General features: G+C 35.3%; 1 long non-coding RNA gene across 2 annotated transcripts in view; it reads left to right on the top strand.

The window, feature by feature from the left end:
• The window catches only part of LOC106979725 (uncharacterized), a 201,848-nt gene that overhangs the window by 18,873 nt on the left and 162,031 nt on the right, over positions 1–20,944 (top strand). The window lies entirely within an intron of this gene.

Raw genomic sequence — 20,944 nt, 5'->3', positions numbered from 1 at the left:
ACATATAACAGGAATCATTTAATTTATGTATTAAATGTAACAAACAGAGTTTTCCTCACAAAGAATGGACAATATTTTCCTTAGAAAGTAAAACCCAAGTTCAAAGTATATATGGAGAAATTCATGTTCAAAAAATAAATTCCATGTTGTTTACTCTAGTTTTTAGGATCACTGATGAAAGGGTTTCATTAGCTGTAGGTTTTTTTGATAATCCTATTTTATAAAAATAAGTTAAATTTTTCTACTTTTGATTTTAGTATTTGTTTTATTCTCAAATCATACATCTTTTGGTCCTGCTACCATGGTCTTATTTACATGGAAATGACTGATGCTATTTGTTGGGGCAAATGTGGATGTTTAAAAAAATGTTGTTGGATGTTTCAGAGTATTTTATATATCCCATCTTTCTATTGTATCAGAATAAAACATACTTCTAAATGAAGAAAAAAGCATTCATATTGCTTTCTTCCATTTAATGCTGACATTTAACTCCTTTATTTTTTCAGCCTGAATTATAATTCTAAAACAAACAAATTCTTAGTACTTAGCTTTCCATTTTAAAGTTCTCAGCAAAGTGCAGTTAGGGAGTGGATAGAAAACTAACATGACATTCTTCAGGTTTTCTGGTCTGCTTGAGTGATTTCATAAATAAATTGTAAAGCTTCAGTAATTTCATTTATGAAAGCCACTTGAAAAAAAAATTCACTAATAATTTTGTCACAAATAAATTCAGTCTTATAAAGGGGTGTTATAAAGATTGTGCTTTTTATTTTTTGCATTAAGATAATTCTCTTTTTATTTTTGAATTTTATTTATTTAAATTTAAGTTAGTTAACATACGATGTAGTATTGGTTTCAGGAGTAGAACCCAGTGATTCATCACTTACATATAACACCCAGTGCACATCCCAAGTTCAGTCCTTAATGCCCATCCCCCATTCAACCCATCTCCCCATCTACCTCCCCTCCAGCAACCTTCAGTGTGTTCTCTGTATTTATAGTTTGCCTCCCTCTCTGTTTTTATTTTATTTTTCCTTCCCTTCCCCTATGTTCATCTGTTTTCTTTCTTAAATTCCACATGTGAGTGAAATCATACAGTATCTGTCTTTCTCTGGCTGACTTCTCTTAGCATAACACACTCTAGTTCCATCCACGTTCTGTTTTTCAGATGAAGTAAATCTGAAAAGTAAGGATTTAAGTGGTAATTTCAATCTGAATTTTTCATAATTTCTTAAGGTTTCTCACCTCACCTCCCAGTTAGAAGTAGAATCTAACTCTTATTTCTAGGACTTGTCAGACAACATATTGAGGAGAAGTAAAAAAAAAAAAATTCCTCGTTTCTTTGAATTCCTTACACAATGTTGTAGGACAATCCTAATTGAGCAATTAGACTTGCATTTCTGATTGACTAGGGCATATGTCCCAGCATTGAGTGGATTTATGGAAATCAATAAAATGTAAGGGTATTTAAAGTAAGGCTAGTGATAAAAAGATAAACTAGTATGTATGAATCATGGTATTTAAATTTTTATTATATTCCAATTTATTTTTAAAATTTTTTTGAGATTTAATTGACATAACATTGTGTAAGTTTAAGCTGTAAAATGTATTTATTTGATACATTTATATTATATTCCAATTAAAGAATGACCATCAAAGGTCACCATATTCACTGAGTTTTATTCTCTGTGTTGCTTTCCTTTTTATAATTTATATGCTGTGGTCTTCAAACCAGAATTAAGAATTAGGAGTCACAGAAATTTTTTTTTAAAACACCTTTATTGGGATATAATTAACAAAAATTATATATATTTAAGGTGTATAACTTGATGTTTTGATAGACACAGATGTTTTTAAAAGTCTGAATGTAGTATTCCAAGTCTGTTTACATAGCAGTGCTATCGACACATTTTCAACATCACACCATCGGAGAGGCAAAAAGCAAAACTGCATATATCCAAGTTCTGTGGTTTGTAATGAGCAGGGTATTAATGTCAATGAGATTTAATTACCTTTAGCTTCAGCTTCAGGTATAGCCTCCTACTTCAGATAACTTAGTATTATTTCTCTTTAGATTTGCATTTGCTTCCCATTGTCTTTCACTCAGAAAGAATAATGGCTTTCTGACTTGGAGTGGGCCTCTTGTGCTAAATAACTGGCTGACGAACACAGCACAGTTTTTTACAACACAGACGTCAGAGTGGATTTCATCTTGAACTGTAAATCAAGCACATGAATCAGGGTCAAGATTAACAGGTTAACAGCCCAGGTTAATAGAACCACTCCACTGAATCTTGGCTTGATCAGCCTTAAGTAATGCACTCTAGTTTCACCATCGAAAATACTGTACCCATCCTCGGTGAAAGATCTTTCATGTGCCATAACAAGATCTGAAGTTTAAGTGTGACTGGAAATACAACCTTAATATTTTTCTTTTCCTAGAAAATGAAAAACAGAGAATCTCTCATTTTCTGACGTGCCAACTGTTACAAATGTCTTAAAGCAAAGAAAATGGAGTCTGATTTTGTTCAGTACAACAGTACTAGTTAAAGAAGTGTCTTGCTGCAGTGTTTCCAAAAGTGAATTTATTTGTTGCTTTAGAAAGAAATTCTGTTGCCATTAAAATTATGTCTCTGGGTAGGTGATTCATAAACAGAGAACCTGGAAATGGAATCAGTCTCTTGAGCCTATTTACATTCTTAATCATCCACAGCTGCTGAGCTCTTGGAGGCTTTTGGATTTTTCAAAAACAGTCTTATCTTTTGCGATTAAAATGTTAGATCATGATCACATAAATACAATGCCAAGTAACAATAGTTTACAAAACTAAGTTTCGAGAAGGTGGACATCCCTTTCAATGTGTAGTGAATCTCTTTTTAGCTACTTTGAGCTAGCTTTTAGCACATTTTAAAAACATTTCCTTTGATGCAAAACAGCTGTAGCTATGTTTCGAGAGATGTAAACATTTCCTTCCACCTCCTCCTTACTCTTACACTTTCCAGACTCAAGGCAAAGGATTTAAAAACTTTGCAGTTTCTTCTTACCATGTACTTCCTACAACTGTTTACCTTCTAACTAACATTTTTTAAGAAAACTTTTATAGAACGGAGTTTGAACACTTACTTGAAGCAAAAATGGTTGAAAAACATTATTTTCTTGAAAATTTGGTATAATCTTAAAACACCTTCTTAAGGTATAGCCATTGACACATTTTCAAATGCATTTCCTGCTTGGGAAGAACTTGGCCAGCACAAACAGTACAAATTAATACATGTCCACAGATATTTGGGTTGTAACAGGCAAGCCAATTACAGTACTTTCCCTTTAGAGTTTATAGGAAATGATCCTTCCAGTTTCTTCAACCCATATAAATTATAGCTCTATCTTTCTTGCGTTTGTGATGATTTATCTCGGGCTCTTGTGTGAACATTGTTAAGGTCTTGCCTGCACCATTTCTGAATTTCCCACACTTTAGATGTATTAACAAATTAATAACTCTTTCTTGTATCTGAAGAATACCATGCCCAAGGTGCTTTTAAGATATAAGTAGTCCAGTCTAAGCCAGTTTTCATTTTTCCTAGACACATGGCTGTAGGTGAGAGCTGGGTCAATCATGTTTAGTTACAAACCTTTTTCCATATAGATATTATCTCCCAAGACCCTCAAGGAGTACATTTCCTGGTGGGGTTTGGCAGGGGAAAGAACTTGATTTTAGACTGAAGTGCTGGGGCACCTAGCTCAGTCAGTTGAGTGTCTGACTTCGGCTTGGGTCATGATCTTGTGGTTCGTGAGTTTGAGCCCCACGTGGACTCACTGCTGTCAGTGCACAGCCTGCTTCAGATCCTCTGTTTCCCTCTCTCTGCCCCTCTGCTGCTTTCACATGTGCTCTCTCTCTCTCTCAAAAAAAAAAAATAAACATTTAGACTGAAGTGAAGTGCAAGGATAAGACTATAATTGGTGGCAGGAAATATGCACTGAAACTGATTTTTCAGATTTTAGCAATATTCGCTTTTGGGTGGCCTTGGATATTTCTGTTGGATATTAGTCAACTTTTAGTAGTGTCTGAGATGTTACTATCTCAGAGATGGAGTCTACCATTTCTTCATTTTATTTGTGAAATGTGTTGTTTCCACAAAATATACATTGGAATGTATCTTAAAAAACATTAATTCTGTGCTTTTATGTTAAGCAAACAAAGCTGGGCAAAATAAATCAAACTGTATGTTTCCATTTATATGAAGTTCAAAATCAGTTCCAAATGTGAGAACTTTCTGGGAAGGTGGAAATAAATATTCTATCTGGTGGTAGGGATGTGAATTATATGGTTGTACTCATTTATCAAAATTGTACTTCTAAGATTTTTGTACTTTAATGTATGTTAAATTGTACCTTAAAACTGTTAAGAATAATGATAATTAAATGGGGATGGAGTGTGGAGAGGCTGAAGATACGGACAAAATAAGAATGGCCAAATATTGATAATTATTGAAGTCTGGTAATGGATACATGAGCGTTCATGTACTCTTCTAATTACTTATATGTTTGACCTAGTTTGTAATAAAAGTGAAAATTGACATCTTAGTGATTCTGATGTGCAGCTAAGGCTGAGAACCCACTGATCTAAGTAGATTAGAGTAAGAGCAAATTGTGTTATGCAAAGCTTGAGCCTGGCCACACTTTGTGAGGAATTAGAAAACAGTGTCCTAATACCATAGCTGGAATTAAATTTATCAAGTCTCTATTATTATCTCTAGTGCACTGAAGAGGAGATGGAGACCCATGGGAGCCAAGTGTCTGAACAATGCACATAATGGTAGGACTAGGGCTAAAACTGAGAAAAGCTAAATCTTGCCTTGGTTTGTTCTGGAAATTACCCTGGTGGCTCTCTCTTCTCCCTTTTGGTGGCTTTGCAAAAACTTGGTTCAGCAGGAGCATGCTTGTTCAGTGAGCATAACAAGATCTTTCACTGACACCTGCTATGTTTCTAATAACTAATACTTTATTTGAGCTGCATATGCCCTCTTTTCTTTAAACATCCTTTCACCCAGGAAGCTCCCATTGATGAATAATCCACCTGAAGTTTATCTTGCACCCATACCACTTGACAGTGATACATGGGCAGGGTTCTTTACAGGATGAACGTAGCTCTGCCCAGTCCAGTTGCTCTGTTCTGTAGGATTATTAACACTCTTGGTATCTTGTGCAATCTGATGTTTTCTCCAGTTGTAAGTTTACTTTCTAATAAACCTTACTTTATGCTTATACCATCTATTTATAGGGCTGTTTTTCTGTTTCCCTTGAACAATGGTTGTTGAGCATGGAGGTAAACATAGTACTCATTCCAGTGTTAATTATTTTGTTTTAATTAATTGTGGAATAGTTCAAGTGGAAATATCTGCTTTCCAGTTATGTCAAACTAGTAAGTGGTAGCTTTGGCTTCTCCTAGCCACCATAACCCCAGAACACTAGAGTCTAGTAACAGGTGGATCACCCAGAATTCCCACAACAATGGATATGCTAAGAAAGTAAAAACTAGGGGCGGGGGGATAACTTGAGTATATGTCAACATTTACAATATCCTGGATGCTGGAGCATTTTTGCTGGATTATGTTTTTTTTTTTTTTTCTTTATCCTTTTTTTCCCTCCAGATTGCATTCCTGATATAGACTTTCAGAGCTACCTGAGACTCGTGTGAATGCACCAATAGTCTGGCTGGAAATATTTTTTTAAGATTGCAAATTTAAGTGATATAATGTAGAAGAGAGTAGCCAAAAGCCAATAGATAAAAAAAAAATGAAGTTAAAAAGAGCATGGGCCAGAGAGTTTCATTATTGTCAATTGTAGACTGGGTTGCTTAAAACCGGTTCTGTTGAGGATGATTATAAAGTCTGGATAAAATATGAAAAAGAAAAGATCTCTATGAAGGCATTAGATAGCTACTAGTATTTCTAAGCCAAGATCTGAAAGAAGATGGAAAAAATAAAAATGAGCCCAGGATTTGATACTTTCACCTTCAAGGAAATTGTAGATCTCAAAAGCGAAACCAGTGGTTGAAATGCTGAGAAGCTGAGGGAAGCTTCTTTGAGTATTATGGAGGTAGAGGAATAAAAATTGGAGTTGAGGATTTGTCAAGGGGGGTAGACTCCATTAAATAGGCTACCTTTTCAGGTGGGACCTTCAAAGGCTGCTTCCTAGAATAAGGGTAAATCAGAAATTTACTAGCCTTGAAGGCCAGGAACTGAAGGCCAGTTTCAAATCATATTGATCTCTAATTTGGATTAAAGCAGACTTCTCTTGGCCTTGATGCTTAACAAAAGCAAAAGTAGATTATCTGGAGGAAGATAACATCACTCAGATCTTCAGATTATATTTACAGTCTTAAAATCTGCAGTGTTCTTCATCCAATAAAAACCTAATCCACTCATACAGAAGTAAAATAAATGACCCAGACAAAGGATGATAGAAATATGCTCTCAGGAGGTCCAGGTGCTGATGTTCCCAGATTTTAAAATAACTATGATTAATAGTCAAGGCAGAAGAATTTTGGCAGAAAACTGCGAACTGTAAAAAAGTCAAATAGAAATTCTAGAACTCTAAATATCTGAAATTAAGAACTTATTGGGTACCTTACTAGCATATTTGGTACAACTAAAGAGAGAATTAGTAATTTGGTATATGGAAAATAAGAAAATGTTCTGACAGAATCACAGAAACAAAAGAATAGAAAATGTAGAAAAGAATGTAAGAGGCATGAGATAATGTGCAGAGGTCTGACATATGTGTAATTGAAGTTCTGTAAAAAGAAAGAGAAGGGGCAGAAACAATATTTGAGGAGATAATAACTGAGAAATTTTCAAAACTTATTAAAGAAGTCAAGTCATATATTCTAGAAGTACTGTGTATTCTGAGCAGGATAAATATGGAAGGGAAAAAAACATATCTAAACAAATCATAGTAAAACTGCTGAAAATCATAGCCAAAAATTAAATCAGACTAGGAGAGGTTTCTTTGTCAAATGAGCACAATGTCTTACAGTTGACTTTTCAATAGAAGAGAAACAATGGAAGACAGAAGATAGTATGATTATAATTTAATGCAAAGAAATGTGTAATATAATGTATATCAGCCACAAAAATTCTATCCTATAAAATAATAACCTTCAAAGAGGAGGATGAAGTAAATATTTTTAGGTAAACAAAAACTGAAAGAACTTATCTTCAGAAGATCTGTACTGAAAGAAATAGTAATGAAGTACTTCACATAGAAGGAAAATATTTCTACCTGGAAGTGTGAAAATGCAAAAAGGAATGAAAACCTATGGAAAGAGTAAATACATGGATGCATCCAAATGGTATTGATTGCATTAATCAATGCTACTATCCTGCTGGTTTTAAAATATGTAACAAAAAGAGCACAAAATGGAATATATACTGTTAGACTTAAAAGAATCAAGGATGCATGTTCTAGTTGTAGAGTAAACTTAAAAATTTTTTAAAAAATGTTTGTTTATTTTTGTGAGAGGGAGAGAACGCAAGTGGAAGAGGAGCAGAGAGGAAGACACAGAATCAGAAGCAGGCCCCAGGCTCTGTGCTGTAGAGCCCAGCGTGGGGCTTGAACTCAAGAGTTGTGAGATCGTGACCTGAGCTGAAGTTAGACACTTAACCAACTGAGCCACCCTGTACAGTAAACTTTAATAGTAAAAAGAATGTTTACCTAATAGAAAGGAGGAAATGAAATAATAAAAACTACATAATTAATTGAAAATAGTGCAGGAAAGAAAACAATACTAATTTGGAAGATTGAATCCCAAAAGATCAGTTATTTAACATGAAATGTAAAGAGATGAAATATAACAATTTCAAGGCAAATATTATAAGACTTGATACAAAAACAAGTCCCAACTACACTCTGTTCTGATACTCACGGTTGAATATAAGCACACAGAAAGTTTAAATGAAAAAGGATTATGGAAGATACCTCATGGGAACAGCAATCAAAAGAAAGTTGGTATAGACTCCAAAGCAAGAAACGTAAAATGTTGTAAACGTAACATTGTAAACACATTGTAAATGTAAAAGGAGATATAGATAATAGGTGTCAATCTTTTAGAAAGATATAATTTAAAATTATATGTGTCTAATGAAACACCTTCAAAATATAGAAAGCAAACATTGCTTTTACTAAATGTAAATATGGAAAAAACCATATCAAAGTGGGAGACTTATAACCTCTTTAAATAAATGCTAGTTTGAGCAGATGTAGAAGAATACAGAAAATTTGAATAATAACAAACATTATGTAATATATAAATATTTAGCACACATATAAACTTGCACCCTGCAACTGCAGAATACTTAATATAAAATATTTCCCATGTGCTTGGCTACAAAGCAAGTCTCAACACATTTAATGAGATTTAACATCAGAATATGTTCAGTGAGTACAATTTAATTATTCTAGAAATCAATGACTAAATTTCAACTAGAAAATTTCCAAGTGTTTGGAAATTAATAAATACCATACTGAATAAATCCCTGGGTTTAGAGAAGAATTGCCATAGAGATTAGAAAATATTTCAAACTGAATGCTAATGAAAATATAACATATTAAAATTTGTGGAATGCAGCTTAAGTCCTGCTTAGAGGAGAATTCATGGTCTTCAATAAATTTATTATAGGATAAAGGCTAAAAATCAATACTTCATCTTAAAATCATTAAGTAGCAAATTAAACTCAAACTAAAAATAAAAGACATAATGAGGATAAGAGTAGAAATTAAGGAAATAGAAAAAATATGTAATAGAGCAAATTAAGAAGCCTAAATTTGATTTTTATAAAAGACCAATAAAATGGATAAAACTTCAATGTGATTAATCAAGGAAAAAAGAAAGAAGGCACAAATGTCCAATATTGAAATGAAAATGGGGGACATCACCACTGATCTTACAGACATTAAATGGTGGGAAGGAAATATTATAAGCCAAATTAGGCTAATACATTAAAAAGCTTAGATAAACAAGTTACTTAAAAACTCAACCTAACAAAACTGACATGAATGAAAGAGAAAATATGAATCCTTCTAGATATTAAATAGAATCAATGATTGAAAGCCTTCCAAATGGGATTAAGTTTTGCCTTTAAATTTCTAATACTAAGTAGAATGTCTGATATGTATAGCTCACATAATAACTAGTTGACTGGATAAATAAGTCTGAAGTATTGAAATATTCCAACCATATTGCCAATATGTGTCTCCCCTGTTAAACTATGATCTTGAATGGAACATGGTGTCTTAGCTGTCTTTGTATTCCCAGCATCTGGCACCAGTATTTATAACTGATCAACAAAGTTTTGTTGAATAATTGAATTAAAAAGGAAGAGAACTAATGTTTAGTGACTGTCTTCTAGACACCAGGATCTATGCTAGGAACATTTACATAATTGTCTTATTTATTTATTTATTTTTTTACATTTTTATTTAAATTCCTTCCTGGGAATTTAAAGCAGGGGAAACAAAAGCAAAAATAAATTATTGAGACTTTGTCAAAATAAAAAGCTTCTGCACAGCAAAGGAAATAATCAACAAAACTAAAAGACAGCCTATGGAATGGGAGAAGATATTTGCAAATGATATATCTGATAAAGGGTTAGTATCCAAAATATATAAAGAATTTGTACAACTCAGCACCCAAAAAAATGAATAATCCAACTAAAAAATGAGCAGAAGACATGAATGACATTCTTCCAAAGAAGACCTGCAGATGGCCAACAGACACATGAAAAGATGCTCAACATCACTCACCATCAGGGAAATACAAATAAAAACTACAATGAGATATTACCTCACATCTGTCAGAATGGCTAAAATAAAAACGCAAGAAACAACAGGTGTTGGTGAGGGTGTGGGGAAATGGGAACTCTCTTTCACTGGTGCAACCACTCTAGAAAAACAGTGTGGAAGTTCCTCAAAAAGTTGTCCTATTCTTAACAATACTTTTATGACAGGAATTTTTAGTCCTATGAGGGGAAATTGGGTAATTCTTGCTCATGCTCACAAGTGACAGAGCCAGGACCTGAAGTATCTTTAAAGCCCATTTCTTTCCTCTATATCAGTGGTTTCCAAATTGACTGCATGTACCCTGGGGGTACTCAAGGAAAAAATTTTAAGAGGGAACAAACTGGGAATGAAAGTTTGAGACAATAATTTGTCTGAGATCATACACTTCAGCTTTTCATCCAGCTCATTTATCATTAAGAAAATATCTCAAATATTTTGATTCTGATCTAGTACTTTATATTCTGATTTTGATTCTGATCTAGTACTTTATATATATTCTCTGTAAATGGTGTATTCTAAATATCAACAAAACAAAAAACAAAGTAGATACCACTTAACATGCAAAATTGTGAAATCAGCCAGTAGCTTCTTATGTTTGGCTTTCTATGCTGTCTTTGCTCCAAATTTCATTTAGAAATGTGAACTATCAGCTATGTTTTCCTAAGATTGTTAACTAAAATAATGTAGTAGTGACAAAAAATTCCAAGTTGTATCTGGAATTTCTAAGGTAAAAAATAAAAGGAGAGCTTGTGGAGTTTATTGAAGTTCATTATTTTTTGTTTTGTTTTGGATTCCAAGTGTATGCATAGAGGTGGTTTTATAAAATGGAAAAGGAGAGATTAAAATTTGGCCTGTAAATTGTGATGTGATCTTGGTAGATGTTGCTTTCCAGCATATATCTACCCTGTGGTTTTCTTTATAAATTTTGTTTCATTTATTTCAATTCATAATGTAAAAAATTATCCTTGTTCCAAGGATCATGATAAGTATGAAACCATTTTAAATGTTTAAAATGTTTAAACCATTTAAAAAGTGTGCAATAAAGTATGACACAGAACTTTTCAAAATTGTAGGCACTTTTTGACAGTTTCTCAGCTTTTAGTTAAATTATTCTTGGGGCGCCTGGGTGGCTAAGTCAGTTAAACATCCAACTTTGGCTCAGGTCATGACCTCACGGTTCATGAGTTCGAGCCCTGCCTTGTGCTCTGTGCAGACAGCTCAGAGCCTGGAGCCTGCTTCGGATTCTGCGTCTCCCTCTCTCTCTGCCCCTCCCCCACTCTCACTCTGTCTCTCTGTCTCTCTCTCAAAAATAAATAAATACTAAAAAAATTATTTTTAATTAAATTATTCTTGTAGCATCATCTGGGAGTAATTTTATTGACTTTGAAATTCTTTTTAGAAGATTATGCTTATAGTGACTCAGACATTTCTCTGGTATCTTTTTTTATCCAAAGAGCTTTGTGGAAGTTTTAATAATGATCATTGTACTCTTAAGAAAATAACACAAATTCTGGAACTGCTAAAAACCATCTCATGGAAAGACAGACCTAAAATGAACAATTAAAATGTGTAAATCAAGACTAGTTATTATTCAATCTAGTTTAGAATATTTATTTTGCTTTGAGCAAAATGTGAATCTCTGGGACAGGGACAGTTTTTAATTAGGTAGAATTAGCCTTCAGTGAGCTTCACTTCATTTTATTGCACACCTTTTTCCTACTCCATCTTGCCTCCTATTCTCCTACAGAGATGAAAATATTTTATAAATTTTAAAATATTTTATAAATCTCTGACTCTGTCATGTGAATAGTTTGCTGAATTAACCCATCTAGGTTATTTTCGGCTGTTCTAACAGAATACCATAAACTGTGTGGCTTAGACAACATTTATGTCTCAAAGTTCAAGAGGCTAAAGTCCTAGATCAGAGTGCCAACATGGTCAAATTCTTGGGGGAAGTCCCTCTTCCTGTTTGCAGATGGTCATTCTCTCATTGTATCTTCACATGGCAGAGACCAGAGAGAGGAACCAAGCTGTCTTGTGTCTCTTCTTATTAGGGAACTAATCCCATTATGAGGGCTCCATCCACCCTTTGACCTAATTACTTCCCAGTGGCTCCATCTCTGAATACCATCACAAAGGCAAATAGGATTTTCAACATATGAAGTTTGGAAGGGACACAGATATTCAGTCCATAGCATAACTCTTCCAAGAATATTCATATTTTAAAAGGGAACCTTTGCATGAAGAATTGTAAAGGGATACTTTTTTTTTTCCAGAATCTTCCTGATATTCCTTAGTCATATCATGTCTTACTCTCGCACAGCACATTACCTACTCTAACTAGGTTAAGGTCAGTCTCATCCAGGTACAACTTAACTTTTCTGCTGGAGGGGTAGATCTTTGAAAAGAAACCACAATAATAACTAGTACGTAATTGTAGAGGGTTGGTTGCCATGGTAACTTGTAATTAGGAGGTGTGCCAGAGGAAGGCCTGATTTAGGCTGATTAACACAGTTGAGCAGAGGAAAATGCCTATGAAGGATGATAAAGCATAAAAATGGTTGAGAAGGTGTGAAAATTAAATGGACAGTATGGGGGCGCCTGGGTGGCTCAGTTGGTTAAGCGTCCAACTTCAGCTCAGGTCAGGATCTCACTGTCCGTGAGTTCGAGCCCCGCGTCGGGCTCTGTGCTGACAGCTCAGAGCCTGGAGCCTGTTTCAGGTTCTGTGTCTCCCTCTGTCTCTGACCCTCCCCTGTTCATGCTCTGTCTCTCTCTGTCTCAAAATAAACAAACGTTAAAAAAAAATGTAAATGGACAGTATGTCTTTAAGGCATTAACAGCAGAGAGGCATCTGGGAGCTAGTGTGTGAAGGCCCTGCATGCCTTGAAAAGCCAGATGTTAATGTCTTGCCACTGTAACTGAGAAACACTGAGAGGATTTTGGCATAAAGGAAAGGCTCTTTAAAGTTCACTTCTTTTGGCATTCTAGGAATAGCAGAGCAAAGAGAAACTGCAAGAATGGAGGGATAAAAAGTAGTTATTGAAAAATCTAGTTATCACTTTATAACTATGTTTTTTGTTGATTAGGAAAGAGTTTGTATCACTGTTGTCTAGGAGAATCCAACTTTAAATCTCTCTGTTACAAACAGCATTCCTCAAATCATGAACCCATCCCATCAACCATCATACATTATACAGATAGTGCTTTGACAATGACTCACATTCTCTCTAAGAGAAGAAATTAGAGTCTTGTAAAATATAAGTAGAGATGTTAGTTAGATTGTAGAAGGATAGGTTTCTCTAGTTTTAACAAGCATTTGGGCTGACGGTAATATTAAAAAATGAAACAGGAATGTGTCAAAACTCTTAAAATATGAAAATTTCCAGCTACTATGAAATGAGACATGGTCTAGTCCCATTAGTTATTAGTTTTATTTTATAGTTAATTTCTTTTTAAAGTGTTGAACTGAAGAATAAATATAGAAGTTACCAGGCCTAAGCCTGGACACGTGTAGTATCTTTAGACATATGGAATGAAGTCACAGCTGGAACCAAGCTTCTTTTTGCGTTTTTTCTGTAAAGGATTTGGCGATTTTAAAAAAGTCAGAAAGAGGGAAGACTATGAGTTCCAGGGGCACACATAGAATGTTAAATTGGCTCTGCTAATTTAAGAAGCAAATTGGCAATGAGTTTATTTTAATCTACTCTTACAGTAAAGTTTTTCATTTGTCAGAATTCTGTGCAGTAATCAGGAGTAGTAAGATATGACTCAGGGGGCAAACTGGAGGTAACTAGTATACAGATTTTTCCTTTTACAGATAGATGTGGCATCTCTTTGATTAATTCTCCTTGTCTGGTGACAGTACCGTCAGAGTAGCTACTTAAGCTGCTCAGGTGATTGGATAATTCATCACTAAACTAAATCCAAAGAGAAGACGCTGAACAACGCTTCCGAGCAGGGTTAGAAAATAGGTGGTCCTTCAAAGGATCGCCTACATCTTGGGCCATGAGGTGAGCGTGATTGCTGAGCCCATGACTCCTAGGACAACTGCAGTGAATTCTTATTCTGTCTTACCCCTTCTTCCTTCCACTCTGCTGCAAGGCTGAGTCCAAGCTGTTTATAATATGGGAGTGATTGATGGAGGGAAGCCATTTCTACTGGTAATAGGTAGAATGATTTGCTTCTTTAAGTCAGGGGATGTGGAAGCACATTTTTCCTATAAAGTCAGATGAAGATGGAAGGCATATTCTTTACTGCTAGAGGTAGGGAAATGTAAAAGTCTGATTTTGTTTTAAGAATGAGGGAAAAGTGACAGATAATCATTTGATATGAATGTGAAAGTTTGGGACAATTAGGAGCACAGGAGACATAACTGCTCTTGTAGAGGATAAGGTCAAAGTCAGTATGACATTTTTGAGGAAGTATTTCTTGATGTTGAACACATACTCCCAGTTGTTCTGGTTGAATCCAAGTCCTATCAACAAAGTGTAAAGATATCTGTTCTTAGGTTCTTAGCCGCATTGGTGGCTTTTGATATCCCATAGTTTTCCTTTCCAGATTTATGTGGAATTTTGAGTTGTTGAATTAAGTTCAGTGTCTAAAATTTCAAGATACTTTATAACTGGATGCATACAAGTAAAAATAGTTCTATACATTTCAATATTAAATTTGCTCAAATTCCACATATGAGTGAAATCATATGGCACTTGTCTTTCTCTGACTGACTTATTTCGCTTAGCACATTATTTTATTTTTAAAATAGTGAGAATAAAGGAGTATTATCATGTATTAACATGGTAAAGAGATATTTTAATAAAGGATAAACTAATATCTCAGCTAAACATTAATAACTTACATAGACTAGTTCCTACTGGGAACACTATTTCAATATGATGTCATACTGAGATGCATAATTGATATAAGGAAAACATATCCATTTAAATCAAAAGAACTAGTGGCTAATTAGCAACAACATCAATGGCAACAAATTAAACAATTTAGCATGAAGAATGTAGAATGTAGAATGAACTATTGTGATCCAAATCTTTTTTCAAGCAAGTTTTAATATTCTTCCGTTTATATTCCAGAAATAAGAAGACACTTAATGAGTATACCTAAAAAGGCTTTATAAATTCATCTTTTCAGAACTAACAACTCTGTTCTTTATACTAACGGAGGAAAATCAGGTGGATGCTCTCTGAGAAGAGTATATGTAATATAGCAGATAATTGGTTCCTATTCCTAAAAGGGAATGGAGAGTAAATTACACTTTGTAAATCACCTGCTCTGAGTCACTATCTTGCTATTTTGTTCATATTATCATGTTGTTCACCCTGGTTCTGTTTTTTTGTGTCTACAATCAGCCTTTGCCTGAGGAACTAGCAAATTAATTTATTTTATTTACTAGGAGCAGTGGGTTCTCATTTTAAGTTTGCCAGCAGTAGGTGGAACCATAGCCATAAGTCAGAGATGTTCTCCACAATTCTTGTTTCCATATAGCCCAGGAGCCTATGCAGCTCCAATACTAAACTGAATTCCCTATGTCTATTAGATGTTGTTCATAGAACAAAGGGTTAGGGGGTATCCTATCCTGTTGAGGTAACAGGATTGATTTCTAATCTAAATCTCAATGCCATCTCAGAAGATCTAGCCAAATTTGAGTTTCAGAGCATTTGTTACTTTCAAAGGAGTGTTATTGCTTTGGATACCTTTCAAAAATAAGTGATTTTTAAAAGTCTTTGAAAACAACAACCACTAATTTCCCTAATGACTTTCCTTTTAAGCCAACTTTAATAACCTTGCATTTAAACTAAACAAAACTGATGACTTAAAGGAAAACTTTATTATTTTAAGAAACTAGCTCCAATTATTATAGCAGGAATCTTATCCCAAGGTGACAATTTCAGAGAATGAAAATAGTTCAATTTTAATGAATTCCAAAAATAAATTACTCATGCCTTGCTAATTTGGTATAAGTGGCTCAATTTGCTAAGTAAATCAGGGAAATGGCTTCTAAGTACTGACTACCTATTCTTACCTTTGATGTTTAATTTTCTTGTATTTGGTTACATTGTAAAGTGAAGGCTGCAGTTGGGAACTCATTATTAAGATCATTAAACAACCTGGAACATAGGTGAGCATTGTCTATACTATGTGTTCTTTATGATAGTTGAGAGCAGGGCAGCCACTGTGTTTATATAGCTTCTTATCCCAACATTTTATTCCTGGCTTATCTCTGTGTGTAGCCCTTACTCTATAACCATTTTCCTCCCTCCCTCCCAACCCCACTGGCCATGCCTTGTTAGGTGGGCATCAGCAGCCAGATTTGATTTGATTCACATTAATTCTAACTTGGTCTGTTCCATTCTTTTGGGGCCTTTTTCTGCATAGGATGTGTGAGCAGTCAAGTTTACCTTTACTCTTTGATCCTGAAGAAATTTTACTAACCTTTGGTAGTTTCAATCATTATGGCTTTATTTCTTAAAAATAAATATTTTATTTATTAGGCCTGTTTTTGTCCTTGCAAACATTTTTGGTGACTCTTGAGTCATGCCACATAGATATGTTCTGGTGTGACCATGCCTATCTTGTTTCAAAGGTCTGAATCATCTGGGTATATGCGGTTCTGATGTGTGCTGGTGAGCTCCTGGGCTTGGGGTGAGTCTAGAGTTACACAGAATCATCCTTTGGGGACCTATTTTATAATCTGCTTTACTTAGGCAATGTTATAGCCTGGACTTACTGGATTTGGGACAGGCCCTACAGATCCAGGAGGTTTATTAGAATTTGTGTCTGTTCCAGGGCTCAGTCATCTTGTTCATTAGAATGATAGACCAGTGTGCCTCCATTGACTAATGTGTTTTTCCAATTCAAAATACTTCATAATGTTTCCACGTTTTATGAAATTTACTAAAGGACAAAATGCCTTGTTAGGATCTTACTGCTTGATGCAGTAATGTCTTCCTTCCAGTCTCTGGATATATTTAGATTTACTATAACTCATTAATACTAGCAGGTCATTAGAAGTTAAGATCTCTCATTGTAGTGATACTTAGTTTGGATTGGAATAGCATTTGTTTTCATCAGTGATCAGTTATTAATTATGATATGGTGTATGGTTGAGGTGTAGGGATTAGGAGCTCTAGATGACTGTATTTTCTTCTTCTGAAAATATAACAGGAATAAGCAATAATGTCATAGCCCCTTTACAAATTTCAAACAGATCATATGTATAGTTGTAAAGCCAAATTACATTTTTCCAATTTAAAATTTATAGAGTGATTCTACACTAAAGATTGGACTGACAGTTTGGATTTGAGCATTATAGACACTAGAGCAGATAAATTCTCTGAGGAATAAGGTAAAAAAGGTCTTGGAAAAAATTTCTGGAATCTTTATCATTTGTCCATAAAAAGAAGGTTTTTTTAGTATAATGAATAAAATGTGTCCCCATATTTGTGTCTTCGTATTTCTCTCTGAATCTTACTTCTTCAAAGTAATTTATTAAAAATTCCTAAAATAATGTAGTACTGTCATAGAAACATAGAATTTTAGAACAAGAAGATATCTGATTTACAATATTTAATCATAGTTACTCAAGATAGCCTGATATAGGATGTTAGGAATTGTTCAGTGGTTTTTCCATTAGCATTTCCTGGAATCAGAGGAATTGCCTAAAGCACTGGGGATGACCTTAGGCTGTGCTGGTTAGTATCAGTACCTATAACATAAGAGGGACTTAGAAAATATTTGCAGAATGAATGAATGAGAGAATGAATGAATGGGAGAGAGGAAATATACTGGATGGACTCAAGTACTATTCTGTGCTCAGCATTACTATCGCTTAATGTTATGAAAATAAAAGGAGCATAATACTCTTTTAGTTTGTGAATGCAGTAAGCTCTTAGTTCCTAATTTTATTTCCCTTCTCCTTTCATCCTATTTGCCTACAGTTTATTTTTTACACATGATATTTTAAAAACATAAATTGTATTCTACCCTATTTCTGCTTTAAAATCTAATGACTTTCCATTGCATTTAGTACAAAAATCCAACCATTCATCATGACCTACAAGTACATGCTTGCCTATGTATCCATTGTCATCCCCCATAGATCTTTTTCTCTCACACTGCATACCAGTCACATTGGCCCTGTTTCTGTTCATAGCAAGCTTCCAACTCAGGACTGTTGTACCGACTGTTCTCTGGACCTGGAAGGCAGATCTGCACATACCTGGCTTCTTCCCATTGTTTAGTTCTCATCAAAGGTCACCTCCTTAAAGATGCCTTCCTTGACCACCCCACCACACTTCCATGATGCTCCCTCTAGCACTCCCTGCCAGGCCACTCTTTATTTGTATATAACAATAATGGCTTCATGATACTGTCTTCCAGGGCAGTCATCTTTAATGCTGTGTCTCAGTGTCTAGAACAGAAACTGGCACAAGTTGAATGAGTAAATGCTGATTTTTTTAAATGCTCTACTAGAAAGAGTCAGGAATGAGCTTTGAAGATCAATCCTGTACCTTGTCTGAGCTCCCTCAGTGCTCTGTGTATACATGTGTAAATGCTGTATTACTTCCTAGGTCTTTACCAGCCCATCTTATTCACCAATTGTAATCCCTTAGTGGGGAGGGCTCTCTAACATCTCACAGTGCTGGACATATCAGGGGATTTCAGTTATTTGGAGAAAAGATGTTTAAACTTATTAAGCACCTATTTGGCAACATAGAATGAAAACAGATGTTACTTTGGGGTAATATTTATTTAAGGATTAAGGACACAGACTCAGAAAAACTCATATAACCTTGGGAGGTAGTTAATGTGGTAGAGAATGCTGGTTGCTTGCCTTCCAGATCCCTTCTCTATCTCTGTTTCTACTATCAGAACTCTGTTTTTATTTTAGACAACCATGGGTCTAGCAGAAAGATTTCATTTTCTCGCCTTTCTTGTAGCTAGGGGCGGAAAATGATATACCAATAGATGATGTTAGGTGGAGCTTTGGAAAGCTCTTATTCCCCTGTTGTGGCTTGAAATATTTGGTTACAATATTTTATAATTTCTCCCACTAAGGAGTAGATTCTATTTCCCTATCCTTTGAATATGGGATGGCCTTGCGATTTTCTTTGGTTAATAGAAGGCACATACTTGATAAATTATTAAGAGAATAGGTTTGAAAGCATATTTGAAAGCTTTGGAGGAATTAGGAATTCTTAACCTTTTAAGTGCATTTGTTATATTAGGGTTAGCCCAAGCTCTTTAGGTATAATGTATTTCTTGTCATTACTGCTTAGTGAAGAAATCCCTAATTTCTCTAAGGGGTAATAGACTTGGGTCAGAGAGAAGAGGGGGATGAAGTTCAAGAAATAAGAGGAGAGCTAACCTCCTTTTTGGCATGAGGATTGGTGGACAGAAGTGATAGCCAAGAGGCAGAATATGGAACCAATGAAATATGTGTTCTGTTTTTCCCTCTCTTGGCTTTAGCCTGGGTTGAAGGGATGTTTGGGAAGTTGATGGGATGTCAGTGTCATATGGCTCTTTTCTTACTACCCTAACTGGGACTCAGGGAGAGGATTGGGGGTTGGGGGAAAGACCCTAGCCAATGTGGGGAAGGGAGGGGTTTGGACACTAACATGAGAGATAGGTGAGGTGACCTCATGGCAGGGGTTGAGAAAAGGCCATCAGGTCAGGGCACTGGGTGAAGGCTGCAGGGTAACCAGGAGTTTGAAGCCAGTAAGAATGGAGAAAAAGCTGAGTTGGCTAAAGGAAGAGGCCAATTTCTTCTGGGAACAAAGTCTGAGCCAAAAGAATGGACCATAAATTTGCAGGTAATAAATTGCAACAACAGAAGCCAATGGGGCAAACAGTAACTAGGAGGCCAGGGGACCTCAATTCAGAGACCAACACACGCCAGTCCAAGGACTGGCATGAGGCTGAAGGCCCCTTTACTCCAATACCAGGAGAATACAACACCTAAAATGGTTGTGACTTTACTGGAGGTTGGGCAGGAAGGGGCTCCCGTAAGACAGGGTTTTTATTCAACTGAGAGAACATTACTTGAGCATTACTTGGAGGGTAATGACCAGAATGTACTGGAGATCTCTCTGTTTATATTTATGTCTCTAATATGTCTATATTTAAATCTGCTAGGTATTAGGTGGAGACACAGGAAACAGATTGGTTTTAGACAAAATAAAGAACTTTGGTTTTGCTGCACATCTGAGTTTTTATGTCAGTTACATTTTATGAACCTGTTTTGCTTGCTTGGCTGCAAGAAGAGAATGTTGGCCTAGAAGCTCTCCAAGGCTCCTTCTAGCTTTCCATGTTAGAGTTTCGGCACATTTCCATTATTTGTCAGACTTCTGCGGCAGCCTCCTTAGAGGTCTCCCTACTTTCCAATGACCTTTCCTGAGATTTCTGTCTCTCATAGTAGAGCAAAAACAGACTTTCCCAGATGCCTCTTTATTCATGGGATTTCCCTGCTTAGATGAATATTGTCTTTAAAACTCCTTTCAGGGATCTTAACATTGTCCATTGCCTGTTCAGTATGAGGCCCTTTGTGGGATCAGATGTACTAACCATATGTTGAAAACTTGATTCTCCTGGTCTTGGTCTTCTTTTCCAAAAGGCATCTCTGGTCTTTCAACTCTGGAGCTTTAAACTATGCTCAACACTTTCCTTTTTCACATTAGCATCAACTGGCTTTTGATTAGCTCTCCATTATTGTTTTTACACCCTGAAAACAATACCTCAGTGATGTTAGACACACATTTTTATTTGCTGCAAATAACAGCAAAAGTGTGTGTATGGTCCATTTTTCTGAAGCTTTTTTTTCAAGTCGCTCCCTGCACGCATCAAGGGACTTGATTTTTATAATTTATGCTCCACTTAAGTATATTCTATGCAGTTCTTCCCTTGGAAGAAAACTCAGACCCCATAACATAACATTTCTGGAGATTGTTCTCTGGTTACTTCAAGTCAAAGAGCAGAGTTGAAGTTTAGTAATTAAAATGTCCAAACTCCTGTACTAATTAAAATTTTGATTCTGTTTTGTATGTATGGCTCTGTTCCTCTCTCAGAATCAGCAATACACAAGTAGGAAGTTGGG

The sequence above is a fragment of the Acinonyx jubatus genome, chromosome C1 (genome assembly GCF_027475565.1).
Source record: "Acinonyx jubatus isolate Ajub_Pintada_27869175 chromosome C1, VMU_Ajub_asm_v1.0, whole genome shotgun sequence".
NCBI lineage: Eukaryota > Metazoa > Chordata > Mammalia > Carnivora > Felidae > Acinonyx > Acinonyx jubatus.
This window is presented reverse-complemented; position numbering and strand designations above follow the sequence as displayed.